We start from the raw sequence: 24,169 nt of genomic DNA, 5'->3' as shown, positions 1-24,169 counted from the left end.
AAGCTGGTTTTGATGATGAAGACAATGTCATGGTTGTCACAGCAGTTCAGTTAAAAAGTACGTAGGGAGGGGGGAGGGGGAGAGGGAGAGAAAGAATGGTATGGGTACTATCAATCACAGACATAAGCAACTCCTCACCCTTGTTATTAATTGTCCGGGCCATAACAGTACCGGTCGCCGTCGACACTGTATTCCTAGTGTCCTAATATATGGTAAGAACATATTACTCCAACAACAAGTAAGTAAATTAAGCAAACACAGAGTAATTCAAGTTAATTTAAAGCCACAGAGATTGTAGTAAAAGAACACAACCCCACGAGTAATGGAGTCAGGTGGGTTACAATCATGGGCTAAAAAGGTAGACTAAATGGCCCCTGTAGGTTGAATTGTTAGAAAAGCGAGCGCGTTTACATAAGGGGCTCTGTGAAACTAGATCGAGCTCTCGAGATGATTATGGAATTGTGTAACCGGGCAACTGGAGTAACACCACTGGTGCAACGAAGCGCTAGGTTGCCAATAAAGAAACATATGTGAATATATATAACGTCCAACCGTAGTGTAAAACATCAAGGGGACGGGCATACAAGCATCAGGTGAAAGCACGATCTCTAGTCACCACTAGGAAAAGGGGGGAGCAGGGTGTGTGACAGCATTAAGGTGAGCGCAAGCTCATTACTCACGGTTCACTCGGTAGAGTCAAGAGTTGATCCTACCCCGTCGGCGCCTCCGGTCCCAATGGTCTGGTAATCAAGTATTTACTTACCTCTGAACTAAGAGCTCCACTGACAGAATGATTCCCACAATCAGTTCAGTCCAAGAGAATGGGGCCCTTCCTTGTTAAGCACAAGAAGAGCCCTCATTAATGATTTAAGCAAGGTCTACCTGTGGGATTTTCAATATAAGACTGCAGAATAAGAGGACTCGCATCTCCGTAATACCTGAGCATCCTGCTGCTTTCCCTCATGGTTGCTCATCACAATTTTAAACTGTTACTTTCTCACGCAAATAACAAATTCCCTCTGACACCCAAGATAAATGAACCTAGGCAAAATGTAACTGTAGGTGATGTAAATTGCATGGGTTACAGCCACAGTTATAAGCCCCTGAATTATGTTTATCAGGAGACGTTAAAAGCTATTGATTAAACTGCGTGAACATTTATCACTGTTTAAGCTGGAATAAAGCTCTGAGCAATTAGTTACCATATCTGATGAAAATGTCTGGGTATTAAATCACAACCCTGCTTCAGAGGTGCAACCTTTTGGGATACACTTTCTTGAATGTTGCCAGCTACAATCACCAAGGGAATCTCAGAATGGTAATATACGGAGTAGGATCAAACGGCTAAATTGCATTAACCAGTATTGCAGAGGAAAATTCAGCCACTGGATTCTGCTCTACATTTAGAGTTGTTCTCTATAAACACAAGGATATACAGTTACCATCAAACTCTAAGGCCCTCATTACAATGTTGTTGGCAAGCCCACAGACATCTGCAGAAGCAGTCCGACTACTAGATTATGATCCGGCTATCGGAGGCATAGTGCGGAGGGACTGAACGCAGCTATTTCGACAGGCTAAAGTAGCATGTCGGGGCAGCGGTGGGACCGTAATCCCTACAATAGGAGCGGTGCCTGCTCTGGCACCGCCATTGGGATTACTATGTCGGTTCCCTCTGCCTTTTCATGGAAGTCACAGGGTCCCTAGCACACGGTGCAGGGATATTTGTAAACATGGCTTTTTCCATTGGGGCTTGTGCGACCTCACTTTTCCGGGAGGCAGCATAAGCCTCAATTGAAAAATGCATATTTCCAACTGCCTTCACGGTGGTTGGATAATAATAAGTTGGGTGGAACCGCAGACTACATGTCGAGTGGACTCCATCCCAATATGATGGTGGTCGGACGCTCTTCTGACTGGCATTGTAATAAAGGCCTAAATCAGGATTCTAGTCCTACAAAGTGAGCACACGGTCTAATGTTTGTGCGCCTTTTCTTGATCCAGACATCAAACTATTGAGCCACATAATGTGAGTCCATCGGATTTCTTTCATCCTCCATCACCAAAATGAAATCTCATAGGACTAAGGCATGTGGATTTAAGAGATCAGCAATATTTGACATAAAGTGTTCATAATAGGTGCTTACTTCCACCAGAGTTTCATTTATTTTCTTTCTTTATTTTTGCAATCTCAGGATGGTCATATACAGAGTAGGATCAAACCGCTAAATTACATTAACCAGTGGGACAGGATCACAGAGGAAATACAGCTAATGTATCCTGCTATACATTTAGAGTTTTCCTCTATAAACTCAAGAATTTACATTTACCACCTAACTCTATATTAGGATTCTGGTCCCACAAAGTGAGCCCACAGTCTAATACTTGTGCACCTTGTTTGATGTGGATGCCAAACTATTGCGCCTGATTATGTGTGCCCAGTGAGTTCATCAGATTTCAGTAATCCTCCATCACCAAACTAAAACCTCATAGGACTAAGCGCCCATTATAGGTGCTCACTTCCCACCAGAGTTTCGTAGATTTTCTTTCTTTATTTTTGCAGTTTTATATAGTGTGCATGTAAGTGCTTAAACCTGTATCTGTTTTTCTATCCCCAATTCATGCGAACTGGTCGAACCAGGAGTGTTGTAGTCCATAATGGAATTGGTGCTCCTCTATGGACCCATCTCTACTTTGTTAAATCTCACACAGTAGGATGAAGTTGTTAAAATTCTTAATAAGAATGACAGACAAGGCCTAAAGTTTAAAAGTTTACTCAAAGAATAAAATTACAGAAATACATAAGCTAGACAATCAATTGATTATGCATATGGCCATATAAATCATAAAGTACACGAAGATCTCAGTAAGGTTTTAAAGAAAATACAGCATAGATTCGCCTTCTAAGAAAGAGAAACACAAACACCAACAAGCTGGTCCTTTTATAGGACTTTAGACAACAGATTTCATATATTCACTACATCAATACATGATTCTCCAGGAATGCACCTCTGGAAAATGCGCAAGATGAAACATTTTACTGCAGAAATCATTTGAAGAGTCTCTCACGATTCTATTACATTAGGTTGAGTTGTTTCCAAAGTCTATTCAGGTGACATGACTTGTTACATACTATGTTATTCGGTCTGGGACAGTTAGGTTGCCCTTTATTAGGTACATCGCGTTCAGTTTCACTGAGACAGTCTCAGACATCCAGTGTAAACCTGCTGGATTATTCCGCCTGGATCCTTCTAATTCCTTCATGGTATCATAAAGTTAATTCTGCATCTGTTCAATTTTACATTGACTCTCTTTCTTTTTCTTCGGCTCATTGCTGACAGCTTCTTTATTTCACATTTACCCACCATATGATGAAATTCCTTTGCAAATTTGTAGGAAGAAAAGCACACATGCAATGCAAATTAGTATGACCAAAATGTGGTCACAAACAATTTTAATATTCCTCCATCTACAATTCATAGCCATTCGCCTATCATGGCAAATCCTTTTCAAATAGACCCAAATACGGAAGGTATTCCTTTCCAGATACCTGTTTTTCCTAATTCAGTTAGTTCATAGGTAATATTAGTTTTATTGGCAGCATAGCTAATCTGATTATTCATTTTATGAATGAAAGTGCAACATCCCCTAGCATTACTTTTGATTCTGCCTTCTATAGAGAGAAGCATGTCTAAAGTAAGCTTATATTGTATTATCATGGATCTAATAGCAAACGATTCTTTGTTAGTAATTGTTAAGGCACCTGCTGCATTAGTAGCAATCCTATCCACTAAGTTTGACAGTTTTCTAATCTAAACATAATTTAACGCTACTTCCACTGAAGGTAATAATGTTCCAAAAAAATTGCTGAGTATCTGTTTAAAGCTGCACCTGCTTAATTTCACATTGTGATCGAGTTGCATGTCTTTATCAGTAGTGTGCTAGACCCTTGGAAAACCTAAAGCTGCATAGCAACTACCTACCCAATTGCATGGCAAATGGTAATAAGATGACTTTCCACATACATAATATATACTTCTAATACTTACCTTTAGTTCAGCAAAAACTCTTTCCCTAAAAAAGATTCACTCCAACCCACTAGACTCAATAGTCGCATTCCCTTCTTGTCTTCTTATCATACACAAAGTTCCTCTCTTGGCGACATCCTCTAGATTCCCATTAACCTTTCCAATAGTGTGTTCCGGGTTTACACTTGCCCCCCTCCTCTTCATCTAGCCATCTTCTTTCATTGAATTCATCTATGAATATTCCCTGATAATTTTGCGAGTTAAGTCATGCATGCTTTGGTTAGTAGTACTTATGATAGTCATAGGGGTAAAGAGTTTATTCATATAAGAATCCTGTTGTTTTAAAATCCTTCAAACAGGATAGCATGTATAGGAGACCACAAATACATATTTGATTCCTTCACAATTGGCCAATTTTCTAAACACTTTTCATAATCAGTTTACAACAATTTAATAGAACTCTGCTGATGGAACAGATTTAGAAAGATACTGCAGGAAAAGGGATAGGATAAGGGCAAATGGAAGTAAACACAGCCCTCAACTGCCGAGGTTGGGAGACAAGAGCATACGAAGCAGTCCTCAATCCTTATGATTCTAACATACCTGACTAACCATTAAAAATACATATATAAACACCTTCATAGTGAGGGGCATGTGGAATTCTAATTGCATGCATTTCTTTGTGAGTGATAAACTTATTAGTTTGATTCATTAATGCATGGCAAACATTACCCTCCAGCAAATGTACATCTAACATCTGCCCAACAACAGAAACAGAGATGGCAACTACCAAAACTGCAAGCACAATCTTGCAGCATGGCTGTGCCATGTTAGCTTAAATCAGATCAAATGATTAATTTGTCTCTTTGGTTGAAGAGATGTGTCCATCTACAACTACCCTAAAGTTACTAATATTTCTCCAAATCTATGGCGATGTGTATTCTGTGCTGACTAGATGCCTAAGTCTCTGTAGACCTCTTACTTTTACCCCAACTAACTTTCCATCCTTTTCAACGCTGTTAACAGTTTGTACAAATTTAAGCTTAACTGTCTTTGGCTCATGGAGGTTTATCAACGTCAGTCAAACATTTGTCAAATTGAAAGTCAATACTGCCTCAGTATGTCAAATTGTGGCCTGAATATTTGCGATTGGGTTTTGTCTCCCTTCTGAACCTTTTAGGAATTGCCAAGTCTAAACAATCGCAACTAATATCTTTTCAGTATGGAAGTTCTTGTTCCTCTAACTCACTAACTTCTTTTATAGTCTCTGGTATCTCAGCTGCTGTCAACAGTCTCTTTCATCTGGTCCTGGTCTTTGGCCAACCTTCTTCCTCTTTATTGCTTGATTTTCAGAGGCACTTGTGATTTCTGGCTCAGACGAAGTTGATTCACTTTCAGAGGGGGGATTTTGTCTGTCAATACAACTCTCTGATTCTGGCACACTTGTTTAAGACAGATTCTACTCTGCAAGTTACCACTGTCTCTGTGAATGCACACTCCTAAGCGGCAGTCGGCAGTGTTGGTCACGACTGGAATTCTAGTACTGTAGTTCTGCGCTTACAGGCCTTCCTGGCCTTCCTATGCCTCCTCTTCAGATGCTTCAGAAACATCAAACCTAGGCATACTCAAGGAATTAGTGGATGTTGACACTGTTTCTTCCTTTGCTCTCCAACTTTCTCCTAGGCACTGCTTGTGATTGCGCTTCTTTATGTAAACCCAATTGCCTGGACTCAGGTCATGACATGGATTTTCTCATTAACTGAAGTGGTGACATCACCTCGGTGAGAGGTAGAATGTACAGCATCAGCCAATCCCTTGCAGCATTTGAGGACCAGATCATCTGTGATATTCAAAAGTGCAGCAGCTGGAACAAAGGGAATTCTCATGGCTCTCCCCATCAGCACCTTAGGCCGGGCTAGCCCTGCCCGTTGCTCATCAATACCATGCGAAGTGCTTCAGGCAATTTGAGACATACAAGTTTTGGCCAATATTGGTTTAATTGCCCAATTTAGTCTTACGACTATGTCTGAGGCTTCTGGTTTATAGCAACAGTGGAAACTTTGGTGTATCTCTAACGTCATACAGAGCAACTACATCACCTCATTTTGAAGTGGTTTTGTTGATTTGATTCAAGATAAACTGCCGTCCCAAAATGCAGCATTAACTCCTGCAGAAAGAGTTTGGCATCTGTCAGACTTTCACATGTCCTGGTGGGATATGTTCCATCCAATGAGGAAACAGGCATCCAATCACAAAGATGTACATCAACTGGTTACATCAGGGTTTCTCCACAAAGTCAACCTGGAGACAGTTGACGGGACCATCAGACTTCCCCTCATGATCACTACAGCCTTCTTGCCCACATTTTGCTTCTGGCAATTCACACAACACTGGCACAGGTTTTCTGCAATTGCACAAAACAGTGGGGCTTATGCCAGTATTGCTTAAATGTCATCACCATCCTGTCACGGCCTACATGTGCTGGCCCATGTTTGTGTCTCACCATAGCTGGAAACACCTAATCCGGAAGTGCAGACTTTCCCTCAGTTGATACCCAGCCGTCACTAGCATTCCTTACTCATCTAATTCTTTCCCATCAGGCTTTTTCAACATCAGTAGCTGTATGCTGCAATTCCTTCAACGTATTGGAAGTTTGACAGTGTTTAACAGTATGTTTGAAAATGTTTTTCCCTCAGCACTGCATGGCTTATCCATCTGAAAGGTGCTGTACTCAAGAGCGCAATATTGAGAAATCTCATATGCATAGTGGTTGCCTCTAGTAACAGTCATCACCGCTCTTGTGTGCAGCACACTTTACCATAGCAATTTGTTTCGGTAACCAAAGGGCTTCCAAAACATTTGAAACTTGCAACCCATTTTTGATGGGAGATCCGGCAGAGGTCATAAATCCTCTCTGCAACAACAATTGGCCAAAGTCGTGCACATCATCAACTCCATACTGGCTACCAGTGTAAATGGTGACATGTGAGTCTCCTGAGGTACAACGGGCTCTGGCAAGGGCAATCAGTATGCTACTTGCGCAGAGGTTAGCAGGCACAGGTAGGATGCTTCCGCATACCCATTTTGGGTGCAAACTGCATATGCAGCTCTTACAATGCTATGTCTCTCCCTCAAACAAGAGCCATCAACAAAACATGGTGTGGTCAGATTCAAGAGGGGCGACATCAGTATGTCTGGTCTCGGCTTTGTGCATAACTTGATTACACTTATGCAGTCATGATCGAACTTATTTTCCTCACCTTCATCTGGGGTGGGCAATAAAGAAGCAGGGTTTAGTGTATTACGCCTCTTTAAGAAAACATTGTCTGCAGCCAAAATAGTTCTCTCATAGCCGGTTAGGTGGCTATTGGTCAAATGCTGAGTGCAAGCCATTAGAATCTCAATGGAATGGGGCAGCATAACAATGAGTGGGTGACCCATCATGATTCCTTCTGTTTGCTAAATGCCTAGACTGACCGCTGGAACTGCTTTGAGACAGCCAGGTAATGCTGCAGCTACTGGATCAAGAGTTACCGAGAAGTAGGCCACTGGTTGCTTGGCCTCCCCATAAGTCTGTGTCAACACATATAAATTATATAGATTATATAGATTCTTTCTTTCGCAATGTTTTAGACAACGCAAAAAATAGGCCCAAGGAACTCTTCAAGCTCATTCGCCAACTAACTTACAAACCCTCTGCATCCTCAGTTCTGGCCTCCAAAGACCTGTGTGAGAACTTCGCTAACTTATTCAATGACAAAAGCACCAAGATTGAGCTCTCCCTAGATGTCAACCGCAGTCCCCCTCAGAGGAGCGCTCCCCAGGACAGAAGTTACCACACAAAAGCCCCCCCCCCCCAAAACACTGGAAAGTCTTCAACCCATCTCCGAAACAGAGATAGCCAAAATGATCTCCACCTCCAAACCATCTTCTCACACCTCGGATTCCATACCGGCCCATCTGGGCAAAAAGCTCAATCTCTCCATAGCCCCGCTCTGGACCAAGATCATTAACAGCTCCCAGACAACCGGAGTCATACCGGAGTGCCTCAAATTCGGCCAAGTCATGCCATTACTGAAAAAAACAGGCTTAGACACTAATGATCTGAATAACTTCAGACATGTCTCCAATCTTCCTCTACTAGCTAAAATCCTGGAAAGGTGTGTTCTCCTCCAACTGACTCAACACACAGATAGCACCAACCTCTTAGACACCTACCAATCAGGTTTCAGAAAAGGCTGCAGCACAGAGACAGTGATCCTCAATGTCATTGACGATTTACACAAAGCTCTTGATGCTGGCCAATGCTCCTTACTCATACTTCTGGACTTATTGGCTGCCTTTGACACAGTTGACCACAACCTACTCATCAGGGTTCTTCAAGAAAGGGTAGGGGCAGAAGAGGTGGTCTTAAAGTGGTTCTCCTACTTTCTCCAGAGCCGCACCCAAAGAATAAAGATCAGAAACTTCTCAGCAGACCTACACCCTGTCATCAGAGGTGTCCCCCAAGGATAAGTTCTATCAGCTCAACTGTTCAACATCTACATGGAACCCCTCACCACCATACTCAAAAAGTCTAATATCCCTTTCCACCTCTATGCTGACGACACCCAGATCTACCTTGAAACCTCCTCTGTCGATGACATTCATAGACTCAAAAACACTCTAAGAGAAGTCCAACACTGGCTATCACTAAACCACCTGAAACTCAACAAAGACAAAATGGAAATCCTCCTCATCTACAACAAAGAGGAGAACCCCCAAATCATAGAATGGCTAAATGCAATTGATGCTCTAAACGGATTCCGCAAAATCGCTCTGAATCACCCTCGACCCTGAACTTGACGTGACCAAACACATCAAGAACACCGCTAAGAGCGCCTTCCTTAACCTGAAGCTACTTAACAAAATAAAACCCTTCATCCCACCTAACACCCTTAAACAACCTACCCAATCCCTGGTGCTATCCAGACTAGACTACTGGAATGCTTCTCTCACAGGTATGGAAAAATCCCACTTAGCCCTCCTCAGATCAACTCTCAATGCAGCAGCCAGAATGGTCACTGGAGTAAAGAAGTATGAACACATCTTGCCCGCACTCAGAGAGCTAAAATGGCTCCCAATTGAAATGTGTGCCAATTTCAGAATGGCTTGCCTCACGCACAAAGCCCTACACACAAGGAAACCCACCTACCTGGCCGCCAAACTCAAGAAGGCCGGTCAGACAGGAAGAATCAGAAGTTCCAACACTCTACTCCTCATCCCGCTGAAAAACCGCAAACAAAAAAATGCTTCTGGATCCTTCTCTGGAAATGCCCCCAAAATCTGGAATTCCATCCCAGTCCATATCAGGACTACCCCCTTCTTTATACAATTCAAAAGGCAACTTATCCTCAACTGTTCTCTCCCGAATGGATAGCCGCTGCCATAACGTTTAAGCTTGCACATTGCTGGACATAGACACTGCGTCACTAAGACTTCTACCTCATCCCCTCCGGGACCCCTCCCTCCTCCCCCCCCCTCCCTAAAGGAGTCTCGGCTCAAGTCAATGTGCTCAATGTTGTGATTCTCTGTGCCCTCCTTTCCTGCTATGCTGTTCAGTGCGCCAAGACTTTGAACTGTGCCATGACTCAATTTGTGTACGACTGCCAAACTGTGTGTCTTAACCCAAGGTGTGAAGTGCTCCGATACCTTCGGGTCTGGCTAGCGATGCATAAAACTCTTCAATAAATAATAAATATGAATAAAGCACAACCATCACTCTCATTACAAAAGAATATGAACTCCTTGGTGCAGTCAGGCATTCCAAGAGTAGGTGCACTGCAAAGTAAGTTATTAAGCTTGTGGAAGGTTTCCATGCTCTTGTCATCTCTTGGTACCAGGTCACTGACAGCAGTGTGCATCACCCTCACTAAAAGCTTTGCCACAAATTACAAATTAGTGATCCACTGAAAACAATATCCAACCATGCCAAAGAACATTCTCAGTTCTCTCTGTGTGGGCAGAAATGGACCATATCAATGCCTTCATGAGACTATCTTCTGACTCCCTTCTCAATTCAATAGCCCAGATACTTAACTTCCTTTCAATAATACTGCAACATTACGGGGGAAACCTTGAGCCCATTCTCAGCAAGATAGTTGAGAAGGGCGATATTGTCCTGCCTATAAGCTTCTTTTGTCATCAACGCGACTAGCAGGTCGATGAAGTATTGAACTGGGGTTGAACTGCGCGGTAACTGTAAAGTCTCTAAATACTTTTATGTATCTGACTGAGATATGATGGGCTCTCTGTATACACCTGAGGAGTGCGACACGAATGCCTGGCATAGGGCAATAAACATGAACCATTTTGCTTCTGGGGAAATTTGGAAATATGATTAAGGCAGGATTCGGTACCACAGGATAGCATAGAATGACTATTTAGTTTATTTTTCTTAAATCTTGAACTATCTTCCACTTCTATTTTGCTTTTTACAAGGCCATAATGGGAGAGTTACAATGATATCCAATGACCTCCTTCATAATGCCCTTTTCTATCATACATTCAGTGACAGGTGTTATTCCTGCAAAGGCTTTTGGAGTTAATTTGTGAAGGGGTGTCTTAGGAAATACTGCATCAGATAAAAGGGTTATTTTTAGGAATTTATCATCCTTAACCAACCCATTCTACTTTCCTGTAAAATCCCATACATCTCCCCTGACCGATTCTGTTAGATCTGAATGTAAGTATTCCTTGGTAAGGACCAGGTATAATCTGACTACAGATTCCGGAATTTGAAGTCGGTGCCAGGTGCTTGAATTCCAACTCTACTTTGTCTAGTGTACAATATAAAACACAATTGAGCTAACATATAACATATTAGTGGTGCTCTTTGATAGACACAATTTTCACTGGGACTGAGCCTGTGACCTGATTGGTACACTGTTGATTTGTGATGCCAATCACTTAGACTTCTTTTCCTGAGAGGGCTAGGGTCAGGACCTGTTATAAAACAATTTACCTTGCGCGCACCGCATCGCCAAGTTGGCGATGTAGCGCACGTATTGTTTTATTTATTTAATTACTTATCTTACTCCTGTGCGTCATATGTCGGACTCCACTACCCCCCACCCTGCCCCTCCCCCGCCCTGCCCCACCGCCCGCAGCACTCCCTCGGCGAGACACCACTGGAAGCAGATCATAACCATTCCTTAAGAGTAGATTACAGAGACAGGCTGCTAGTGCTATCAAGTCTGTGCTGTGGAAAACAGTTATCGGGAAACCTTATTGTTATGCATGGCTCTTATAGAGTGCCATTAAAAATGAATGACTGGATTCTAAATCCAGTAATTCTTTGTTATGACAAAGCAACAGTGAGTAACTAAACTTGTTAACCACTGATAAAGGAATTCCAAAGCTGCTGTAACAAGGCTCTCTGAGAGCCTAAAATAGCTGATTAGATGAGGATGGTATTTGCACTGCACTAACTGAACACAAAACTCCGCCACGTCCACCAGGGTGGATCTTTAGCTGAGGGTGAAATCACACATTCATTACCATTTCATTGACAGTGAAGCAGATTTTGCACCACAGTAGCGACAGAAAGGAGTAGATTGCAAAACCATCAAGGATTATTAACAGATTAACAAAGTTAGTAACCTCCTATCAAATCAACTATCCAGAAATTGATATTCACCTGAATACAGCATAATGAATATAATCCAATTAGTTTAATTAGTTATGTGGATATTGCACTATGAAAGGTATCATATGCAAATGAAGGCAAAGATCCATAAAGGAAGTTCCCTAATACTAAGCATTGGTTGTGGAAAGTTCGGGGAAATTCAAAAATAGCAGGTGTGAGCAATAGCATCTAAAGAAAAAACAGATAAGAGTTCCAAATAGAATGAGAAGGAAGGTACTTGCTATCAAGTGTTTCTCTATGAGCAGGAAAATATTAAGCATTGAGGTTGTCTGCCTGCAAAGGGGGACAGGGTAAAGGAATCTAACTAACCACAAGTTTCACATAGTTAAAACATTTCGCCAAATGATAGAGTCTTTAGGGTCCCACTGGGCAGTAGCCATTCAAAACCCAGTGTTCTCTCAGTACTTGGTGCCACTCTCCTCACAAATAATACAATGCCAACTTCTCCCACTGTGACCTTCACAATATTTCACAAAGTAGTATTACCCTCCTCAGTTTCTCATTCACTGAAGGTGTTGATATCACTGCCCAAACCAACTAATTGCTACTCTACAACCTTCAAAATGTAAGCTAACAAAGAATAACACTTGAAATGAGCAGAAGGCGACCTTGGATCTAAAACAAATAAGTGTTTCTTTCAAAATGGAGTGAGGCACGTAGGCCCAGTCATTTCAACTTTAAATGCACATTAGCTAACTAAAGTTAATCAACATAAATGATTCCTTCTGCTAAACTTAAATACAAAATAATATAGAAAATAATATGCACAGTCATATGCAGAAAATTGTGTTAAATTGTGTTATAAGTCATGTGGGGTAGAGTTATGTGGGTTACAGATTACCATAGCATTTAAGATTTAAGCACATATAAAGCCACTGCACCGGAAAGCAGGGCGCACAGATTCTGTAGAAAAGGGAAGGACATGTGAAGAGAGACAGGTGGTGGTGGGTGGCTGGATGCCATGCATCCGTTGTGGTAATGTGCAAATCCTGAGTGGTACTTCCCCACATCTGTTTTGGTTTTTTGGGGACAGGGAGAAGAGGTCATACTAAGTAAGGCTCCCCCATTACTACTCCGCCCTTGCATAGCTGCTGAAAGCATAGACACATGATTATTGGGCCATGCATAGCACAAAATTATAGATTGGAAAAGTGAATTACTTGGATGTTTTTCACTTCGCGGTTCTGAGTGACATCGTAGACAACTTGAGCTTAACTTTCCTTGTCTATTTGATGTCACTTTGAACCCCTCAGTGAAAAACATACCCATAATGCACTGTTACCCATCTACAATGCTATATATTATGTTTGGCTCTCACTAAGCCCCCCCTAACATGAACACCAGATTCTAAATCTGATAATTTACTTTCGGGATTCAAGGATATATATTACCTACTGGCCGTCGCCAGTAGGTAGGAATAGTTAAGACCTAGTTACTATAGGAAAATGGCAACATTCTATTCGCAATAACTTTGGCGCCGATTGATGAATCTTCGTGAAATTTTCAAAACTAATTCATTGTTGAGATCAGCTCCTATGTTGAAAGTTTGTGGGTGATTCGCCAACGGGGGGCCGAGAAAAAAGGGGGTCCCAAAACGTGTTTTTTCAATGTTAAGTTCCATAGAAAACTTTAGACAAGGCTACAGGTCGAACGGGTGAACGGAATTATCCCAAATTTGGCAGGGAGAAGGGTCTTTGTCTAGAAAGCACGCTTTTGTTTATTTGGTGTAAATCCGTTCAGTAGTTTTTGAGAAATATCAAAATTTACAGATATCAACATTTGGCTGAGGCATTCTGAGCACGAGCTTGCTGCTGATTGGCTGCAAGCGCTGCGAGCGTTTGCAACTAGGAAGTGTTGGCCACCATTTTGTGATTCTGTTGAAGCGAGTAAGGGGGAAAAAGGGGGAAAAATGTGGGAAAGAGGAGGGTAGGAGCACTGTAACCTTTGTGGGGTGTTTAGGGTGTGCTATAGAGGGGGTACAAAGTGAACTAATCATACCTACCAGTGTGAAAGTTCTAGGCTACGAAAATTAAGTGAGGTATTGGCTAGTGTGTGATGTTTCTAAGGTGAGCTTGTGCGCGACTCGAGAATTAAAGCATGAGCCCACACTGTGTGTCTTGTGCTGTGAAGTCATGTGCCCTGGCCGCTGCAGTACAGTTGTGGAAGTAGTGTCAGCATGTGTATATACCTACTAGGATGAACTACTGACCCGTAGTGGTGTGAAAGTCCTGGGTACGGAAAATATGTGAGGTATCGCCTAGAGTCTCATGGAAGGAGGAAGTGTTGGCCACCATTTTGTTATTCCGTTGAAGCGAGTAAGGGAAAAAAAGGGCGAAAAAAGTGGGAAATAGGAGGGTAGGAGCACCGTAACCTCTGTGGGGTGTTTAGGGTGTGCTATAGAGGGAGTGCGAAGTGAACTAATCATACCTACCGGTGTGAAAGTGCTAGGCTACAAAAATTAAGTGAGGTATTTCCTAGAGTGTGATGCTGCTATGGTGAGGTGGTGCGGGACTCGGGGATTAGAGCATGAGTCTAAATTGTGTGTCTTATGCTGTGAAGTCATGTGCCGTGGCCGCTGCTGTACAGCTGTGGAAGTAGTGTCAGCATGTGTTTATAACTACTAGGACGAACTACTGACCCGTACTGGTCTGAAAGTTCTGGAGTATGGAAAATATGTGAGGTAGTGTGTAGAGTCTCATGCTGCTGACGAACTCGGGGATGAAAGCGTCAGCCCAAACTGTGTGTCATATGCTGTGAAGTCATGTGCTCTGGCCACTGTGCCACATCTGTGCAAGTAGTGTCAGCATGTAGTTATAGCTACTTAGAGGAACTTTTGTTTCGAACATTGGAACTTGTGTATGGTGCTTAGGGGGTGTTATATAGGGAGTGCGAAGGCAAATTTGTGTGTATGAAATGAATTTGGTATTCATGGCGCTGGGGGCATAAGGTGAGGTGCTGCTGGAGTTGGATGTTCTGTTGAATGTTCGATAAAATGTTGCAAATGATGAACTTTTAACCTGCCGGTGTCGTAGAAGGTTCCAGAAAGTGTGGTGATAAAATAGGTTGAACTTGTGACCTGTATGTGGCGTGGAATAATAAGTAGCTTTTCGGAAGGAAAATTCTAAATTAACCAATGGAGGTACGTTTTGGAATGTCGTTGAAGGAATGAAGTATTCTGATTTGTTCTGTACATGTATTTATGTGTGGAGCGACAGAGAAATTGTGACATTCCTGGTTTCATTCTTGATGAAGTCGGAGCTTTACATGTACTGTAGGAGAAAGAGAGAATTGTATGCATGTGTCATTTGAAATCTACAACTACAAAGGTGAGTTAGAAATGAACAAGGTGTGTTATGTGTTTTATAGTATTGATTAAGTATTTGAGGTGATGTTTTTAATTTTGAAAGTATTTTTAATTTCAAAATAATATAGTGTTAGTAAAATGTGGTGTTTGATATTGGTTATGAAATATGCATAAAATTTGAGCTGTTGTTATATAAGTATTTTATATATATTTAGGAATTTTTCACAGAGAAGAAGTGTAGCTTGTCATCTTTATAGGACTGTATTGTTTTGAAAATGAGGTACAGCGTTAATTTGAGTTTGTAATGTATTTGGGGAGATAAAGAAAATGTTGCATGTTTGCAACTGATACTTTTTGTGGAAATAGTGGTGTGGGGGGTGGTGGTAGGAGAGGTATGTGTTATTAAGTTAAACGCAATGAAACGAAATGCAGAAATGTTATGTGGGCAGGTTGTGGTCTTATTTTGACAATGAGAGGTAGGTTTGAATGTAAGTCAGGGTAGGTTGTTGTACAGTGGGGCCGTGTACAGTGTTTGGAGATTACATGGAGAGAAGATGCAGATAGGAAAAGTGATACGTTCCTTTTATATGTACGCATAGTTTGAATCATGTGATCCCAAGTTGAGATAAATATGAACATGGTTTCTGGTTTGCATTTGGGTATAGTGAATAGTTTTTGTAGTTTCTGACTAGTGAATAATAACAGGTAGATATACTAATATATATGGTAGTAAACATATTAATTATTGTCTGTTCTTTTGGAATAGAAGTAGCTGGGGAGTGCTTCTTTAGAAGAGATGTTTTAAAAATGTGTGAAAGATAAAAAAAAATGTAAATGTGCGGTATATTTTCTGTATGACTTGGTTGACATTAGAGAACTACATGTGATTATAAGTGATACTATTTGTCAGGCTGTGTTGCTGTAGCGGATATATGTAGGTGTTGACGTGGTTCGTGTTTTACTGATGGTGAGCTTCACTATCCCTTTTGAGACACTCGTCAGTTTATTCATTCCATTTAATATCTTTAATATAGATGCAGTAAAGGGACTATATCAAAAGTTTGGGAATTAGAACTGTGTTTACTCTCCCCATGCCCTGCTATACACTCTACAGAGTGTTTAAACGATTTTCGTAACATATAGATGTCTAGCTTGTAAAGGTGGTGTAGTTCGACTGGGCAAATTTATAAACCATGCTACGGGATGGTTTATGTTTTACCCACCAATTTGCATGTTCGAATACTTTTTGCTGATAAGTGTTCCGGCAGATACCAGTTGAAATTAACGTTGTATATGGGTATAGTGGCTCAACTGGGAATGGTGGGCATTTCGGTTTGATTTTGTATGGTTAAGCCAGGGCGGGGGTGTGTGTGGGGGAGGTGGTTATGTTACTGATTGAAACACAGAATATAGTAACGTGCAGCTGTCGAGCTACTAAAGGTGATCTAGTACCACTGGGAGCACTTATAAAGCACCCTATGCCATGAGATATGTCTTAGTCGCAAATTTGCATGTTTTAATATGTTTTGCTGAAGAGCGTTTCGGGAGACATCTGTTGAAATTAAGCCTCTGTTTGGTTATAGTGGCGCTTCTACGTTTGCTGGTGCTTTTTCTTTTATTGCGTAAAGTTAAGCAAGGGCGGGTGTTGAGGTGGTGTAGTGGTACTGTGATTATTTATAAACCGTCTTATGGTATGGTGTATGTTTGAGTTGCAAAATTGCAGGTTTTAATAGGTTTTGCTGATGAGCGTTCCGGCAGACACCTGTTGACATTAAGTCTATGTATGGCTATAGTGGCGGTAACGGGAGTGCAGGGGCTCGTTGTTTGATTTCATAAGGTTAAGCATGGGTATGGGTGGGGTGGGGGATGTGCGTATGTTGCTGATTATAAGACGGACATTTGTAACGTGGGCATGTGTAGTTAGTAAAGGTAATGTAGTTTGAGTGGGCCTATTATTAACCATGCTATGGTATTGTTTATGTTTTTCCCGCAAATTTGCATGTTTGAATACTTTTTGTTGATAAGTGTTCCGGCACACACCTGTTAAAATTAAGCCTGTGTATGGGTATAGGGGCGCAACTAGAAATGGTGGGGGTTACTGTTTGATTTCTTACGGTTAAGGAAGGGCGGGTGTGGGGGAGGTGGGTATGTTTCTGATTTAAACACAGAATTTAGTAACATGCAGATGTCGGGCTACTGAAGGTGATGTAGTACCACTGGGAGCACTTATAAAGTGCCCTATGGCATGGTATATGTTTTACCCGCAAATTTGTATGTTTTAATACTCTTTGCTCATGAGCGTTCCGGTAGACGGTTGTTGAAATTAAGTTCTTGTGTTAGTATAGTGTGTTTACTAGGTTTCGTGTGGCTCTTTCTTTAATTTTGTAAAGTTAAGGAAGGATGGGGAAGAGGGTGGTGCAGTGGCAGTGTGCCCATTTATGAATCACTTTATGGTATGGTATATGTTCTTCTGGCAAATTCCCATGTTTTAATACTTTTTGGTGATGAGTGTTCCAGCAGACAGGTACAGAAATTACACAACATTTCTGTGGATAAGACATATTTGTGCTGATAGACACTCTTGTACTGTGGTAGAAGGCTGATAGCATTGATGGAAAATTATTAAACTTGGCGCCATTGTAGATTTTAATGGAAGGTTACCCTGTTTGTTTGTTACTATGGTGTAGTTAGGGTTCTAAGTGGGAGAAAAAAAAATGGGGGTGCTCTAAAAGGGGGGGGGGGACAAAGCTCTTAAAGGGGTGTGGGCTATGCAAGTTGGGGCATGGTCTAAATCAAGATAAGTATCATTGTGTGCTTTAGAAAATCCTCTCCAATTATCGTAGGTTCGGAAAAAAACATCGTTTAAAGGATTTCCCTTTCTTCTACAACGTGGGTAACCTAGCACGATGTCTCCAGTTCTCAGTAGTGAGCAAAATAAGCATGCATACATCGATGTGCATGCTGTCACTGCAGTGTAATAAAAAAAATAAAAAAAATCACTATCTTTGAGAGGGCCGAAAATAGAGCCTGCTAGAGAGTCGTGTGGAGTCTGCCTGAAAATAAGGGCCGGTCCCCAGACCCGGCCCAATTAAAGCGCAGTATCTATGCATCCTAAGCACTGCGCCATTCAACCATCTTTTAATTGATGGATATATTCCTACTTATGTATATACATAAATCTGTTCATCCGCTTATCTTAAGCATTTATGAGCGCACTCGCCTATAGTTAGCACTGTGCCATTCATGCAGCGATACGCCTATATATGCATAGATATATCTGTCCCAAAATCAATCCTAAGCATTTATCAGCCCACCCGTCTATCGTAAGTACTGGTCTTTGCATTCATTCATCCTTCAATCCATCCATACATTGATACATTGATCTATGTATCTATCCATTGATGCATCTGGCCATGCATCCACTCGCCCTTTATTCAACTATACATTCTTATTTCCGTGCATCGTCCGCCCCCGATCCTAAATACGACGTATTATACTCATCCAGCTACCCTCTTAAGGTGTTGAAAAGGCTTGCAAAAAGAATTGACAGGCTTTTTTAATAAAGAATAACAAAGCTTTGAGTTACTCTTTGTGGAGTATACTTCAACACCCTTCTCTTGTGGTGTTTTAAACAAAGGTACATCTAGCGAAAGAAACGTTAAGGAGCTTTTAAGTGCAATACGTTAATTTAGAAACATAACGTTTTGTCAAGTTGTTTATAGGTACACTGTTTTAAAGTGGCAGTGATTGACTGATTCTGAATACCTGTACTTCTTATATTTGAGAAAGCATACCAGAGAGCTAATTTGGGGTGGTGAGAACCTTGAGTTCTATATTTCCATGTGAAGTACAGTATAGGAATATAAAAGTAATTAGAAAGCTTTTATGTTCATATTAAAGAGGGGGTGTGAGAACTGAGTGAGGCAGGCAAAGTGTGTGTTTTCGTAGCACTAAAACAAGACCGTGTGTAAGGTGAGAGCAGGTTTGTGTTGGAGTTGCCTTGTTGTGGTCGTTTGCAGAGGCACAACCAGAGGGAAATTTCGGGGGAGCCTAATTCTTTCAGCAATAGGCAGAGTGGGCATGTAGGGGTTGTAAAAAGGGGTGAAAAAGAGTCTCCTTTACAAATAAATGTTGTTTTGAAGACCGGTGAAGTACTCGGGTGCGGCTGTGTGTGTGCACCCGGGAAGCTGTGTCAGAGAGTCCGGGGCAATGGGCGTTGCGCGCCTTATGGTCTGTCTGCTAATCACCCCACGATGATGTTGCTGGTGCGTTGCAAGAAGAGAAGGGAAATACTGAGAGAAAATGGCTCTCTTTAAAGGATTTTTTTCTTCTCCTACAATGCAAGTCACTTGGCATGATGTCTGCATTTCTAAGTAGTGAGTAATGTGCATGCTCTCACAGTGTCACTGCAGTGCAATAAAGGAAAAAAAACGGATTACGTTTGTGAGGTCAGTAAGTAGAGCCCTATAAAGACCCGTTTCGAGGCTCCCAAAAATAAAGTGCTGGTGGTCACATCCCCACAGACACCCACTCCAGTTAAAGCCCTGGGTGCAGTGTTATGTTTGCGAAGTTGTTTATAAAATTGTTAGGTAATAATGTACATTTTTATGTGTGCTGTTTGGTTGATAATATCATTCTACGTACATAGATAAAAAAATGTAAAAATACTATTTATAACGTTGTGTGTGGTGGGTTGAAGAGAAAGTGGTGTGGGGTGGTGGGGTGTGGCGGAGAGGTAAAAAGTATGAGGTAGTGCAGTTATAAATAAATTGTAAATGAGTATGTAAATAATTAAATAAATACTTGCTGTATGTTCTATGGCACTACTTGTCATCGTAGTGGTCATCTGTCGTGCTCCATCACGTTGCAGCACTGGGTCTGGAAGTTGTTAGTGGAAGTTTTGCAATTATATATTATTATTTTAACATAGTGAAGAAATGTGAAAAATAATTGAATCTATTTTTTGTTTTTCAGAAAATTATTTCATTTGGATTGAAATTTGGAAATGCGTAGAAGAAGTGAAAAAAAAAAAGAGAAGAAAAATATATATTTGACGAAAAGGAAAGATCTTAAAGTAGAAAAAAATTTGAGTAGTAGAGAAACTGTTTGTTCGAGTAAAAGCAAAAGACAATTTTTGAAAAAAATATTACGAACATGTAATGAGAAAAACATCACACAAAGCAAAAAGAAGAATTTTTCAAGTAAGGTGAAGCAGAGTTCAATTTCAAATACGAGGAAAAGGAAAGATGATAAAGAAATAGTATCTGGTACTCGGAGACAAAAACAATTTCAAGAAATTCGTCAGAGACTTTTTCGATCTAGAGTGATTCAGAATTTATTGAAAACATGCTGCAAATATAAAAGAAGAATATTCCAAATCAAAGAGAAGCAGCGTATTGAAAGTATAGTGGATACTGCTTTCAATTTGAAACAGAAGTTGTTCATTTTGATTTTAAAGAGAATGAAAGTATTGGATAAAATAGTCAAAGTATTGAAAGACAAAAGTAGAAAAAAAAGACTCGTGAACAGAACCAACTTTTGTAAAATCTTTAGTGGACATTGGAGACATACTTCTAGTACTGAGTCTTTTTTTAATGAGGAAAGCTACTTCCAGGAAAATAGTTTATCATTTGCATTTGATACTGGAGGTCATTGCTACAAAGTCCAGGATGGTGTTCCTCTTCCAAAGGAGGAAATGGTTGGTAAAAGTGCAGAAGAGTTAATAGCTGAAGAAGTGCAAGGGAAACGTCCACGAGCTCCTATGTATAAGTGGAGTTGTAGTAGCATTTGTAGTATTCGACAGGAATCCATTGATATAATGCGAAATTTGCTACGAGAATATACTCAGAAAAGTATAAAACAGAAGATTAAGTTGATACAAGGACTAGATCCATGTAATGTAAGAAAATATATAGAGAAGTATGGACATTCTCTGGCTTGTCTTTCAAGAAAAGTTTGTAAAAGTATTTTTCATCATTTGAGGATGTTAGCAGTACGCCATTCAGAAATGTGAAACTTTGTAAAGAAACTGTACTATGAAAAAAGTCCTGCATTAAGTTTAAGTGAACTGAATGGAAGTCTTTTATATGGTTCTTTATCAGATGTTTAAAAAAAGTGTGATGATATTGAAATGCGATATTTTGGTTCAGAAGAGCAGTTCATAGAAAGTGAAAGTTTGACAATTACAGATGTTGGAGGAGATGAGAAAGTGATTAGCACTGAGCAGTTTGAAGAAGAAATTGGAAAGTTTAATGTAGTGTGCTCTGAAATACCAAACTATGTTTGTGTTTGTTGTCGACGTACTCATTATAAAAGTCAAAGTAGGAATGTTGATTTGTATTTGAAAAGTGAAAAGGAGAACAATGGTAAGTGGGAAGAATGTGCAACTTACTTGTTTGTTGAAGGTCGATTTGAGTTAGGTAGTGATCAACCTATATGTAAATAGTGTTATAACAAATTAGAAGAGAACAAAATGCCTGCTAGAGCAGAACATAATAATTTGGAGTTATTAGCTATTCCGCAGGAGCTGGCCAAATTGAATACATATGACTCGGTTCTTATTCAATCTGTTCATCCTTTTCAAACTATAATTCGGATGGAGCCTAAAACAGGTAAACTGGCACCAACAGACTTGCAAAGAGGGCTGATAGGAAGAGTGGTGTACTTACCTTTGGATTTTAAGAAAAACATTGAAACTATTGCTGGAGAGAAAGAGGAAGATGAGGCAGTAGTTATTTTAGTAAATGGTGTACACACAAAGAGTCAGAAAATATGGCAAGAATTTGTGGATGTTAATAAAGTTGAAAAGGCTACCTTATATCTTATAGCGAACAATATTTATTACAAAAATGTAAATGTGGATGAACAGGTAATACGTTTAGAAGATGATTTTGAAATTTCATGTGGTCAAATAAAGAAAGTGGACAAGTCAAGGACTGAAGAGATTTATGAACATTATACAATATGTCCTTTGCATTCAACAGAAGTGATGGGAAGTAGAATTGAGTTATTTCAAATGAAAAAAGCACAGGGAACTCCAATGAGTGTATGGGAGAAAAGCTTGGAAGCTCGTTGTTTTCCACAGTTGTTTCCTACTGGAGAAGGTGGACTATATGATGACCGACTTGTACGGATTCCAACTTCAGAATATCGGTCAACAAGATTATATTCTGAAGATCCTAGATTTCGACAGTGCATTCCATACATATTTCACCTTTTGTTTGAAAGTGATATGTCTTCTCTCTCGTATGCAGTGAATAATATGCATAAAACTGGAGTTCATGAATCACTTCTTTCATCGAAAGAATTTGTGGAGAAAGTTCAAGAACCAGATGAAAATTTAGAAGCACAGTTAATCAATTTGATGGCATGTCAACGTGGAACAAATGAGTATTGGTATCGTCGTCATGGAGAACTCAAGTGTATGTTACGGAACTTAGGTACACCAACATGGTTTGTCACACTTAGCTGTATGCATGGGAAGATTTGCTTGAGTTTTTAAGAGAAGCGAATTCTAATATAATTTTTTTTTAAATAAAGACTCCTGGTGAACTTTGTTCATTGGATCCTGTAAATGTGTGCAGATATTTTAATCATAAGTTTCAAGCTCTGATGTATTTTATCTGTAATAAAAATAATCCACCTCTTGGAGAAGTTACCGATTTCTTTTGGAGAAAGGAGTATCAAGCAAGAGGTGCACCTCATATACATATGCTAGTATGGATCAAGGATACACCTAAATTTGGAAATTATTCTGATGAAACAGTGTTGTCTTTCATCGAACAGTATGTGACATGTGAGATTCCAAGAGAAGGAGGTGATAGAAGCTTGAGAGAGCAAGTTTTACGTTTCCAAAGTCACCGTTGTGGAAAGTATTGCAGAAGAAAATACAAGTCTAAAGGAAAATTTTACACCAAATGTCGGTTTGGTTTTCCCCGTCCAGTCATTTGTAAAGGAAGAGTAAATTCTTTTTTTTCTTTTGTGAGTCACTCAGAAATCTCCAAAGAATACCTACAACTTAAAAAGAACAGAAGTGTCAAAGTATATCAATGACTACAATCCAGTCATTTTAAAAATGTGGAATGCGAACATGGACATCCAGTATGTTGCGGATAACTCAATTGCTGTTGCACGTTATGTTACATTGTACATTACAAAATCTGAAAAAAACAGAGATGAAACAAATGTGGGAAGAAATTGCACAAGAGAATAGTCTTTGCAATAAATTGTACAGCTTTAGTTTGAAAATGCTTTCCCACCGAGAAATTGGATCGTATGAATGTTCAGACCACTTGTGTTCTTCAAGTTTATATTCAAAGTCATAAGGAATCATTTGGGTAAGTTTAGGTCTTGCCTGCAAACGAAATAGAGTGTTGAAATCATTGGAAGAAATTGAACAATTAGCAGCAAATGAGCCAGATAGTACAGACATTCTTAAAACTAATATGTTGGACACATACTATCCAAAAAGGAGTCAACATCTGGAACAGCTATGCCTGTATGAAGTACTTCAACATTACAGCTTCAAAATAAATGTTAAAGAGAATTTAAAAGAAGGAAAGTTTGCAGTAGTTGGATGTCATGGTTGTTTAGTAAAACATGCAAAGGGTAATCTTATAAACCACAAGAAACTTAGTTGTGAAACTCCAGATAAGCGAGAATTTTACTATTGAGCACTTCTGCAGCTGTTTAAACCATGGCGTAGCGAAAGTGAATTACTTGGAGAGTTTGACTGCTACGAAGATTCTTTTAATGCTTGTAAAGATAGCATTCGATGTCCAATTTTCCCTACATATTTAAAAATGTTGAATGATGAAGTTGAACAGGAAAAGACTATTATAGCTGAAATAGCTCATGAAAGTTCTCAAGATAGTCAAAGTAGTGGTCCATGTAGTCAAGATCCTCTTGGAAAACCAATGCTGGAAAATGAAGCAGCGATTGCTATGCATGAAGTCGAAATTGCAATGCAACAAGCACATGAGGAGAATATAACATTGGAAAAGTTAGAAGAACAAGTAAATGTTGAACAGAAAGAAATATATGTGCAAGTGAGAGAACGGATAGAACATGGTTTGTTGCATAAAAAAAAGTATGTCTGTTTTCATCTCTTAAACCTCTTCTGATGTACATCAGTGGTCAAGCTGGGACAGG

The sequence above is a fragment of the Triturus cristatus genome, chromosome 9 (genome assembly GCF_964204655.1).
Source record: "Triturus cristatus chromosome 9, aTriCri1.1, whole genome shotgun sequence".
Lineage (NCBI taxonomy): Eukaryota > Metazoa > Chordata > Amphibia > Caudata > Salamandridae > Triturus > Triturus cristatus.
Note: the sequence above shows the minus strand (reverse complement) of the source record.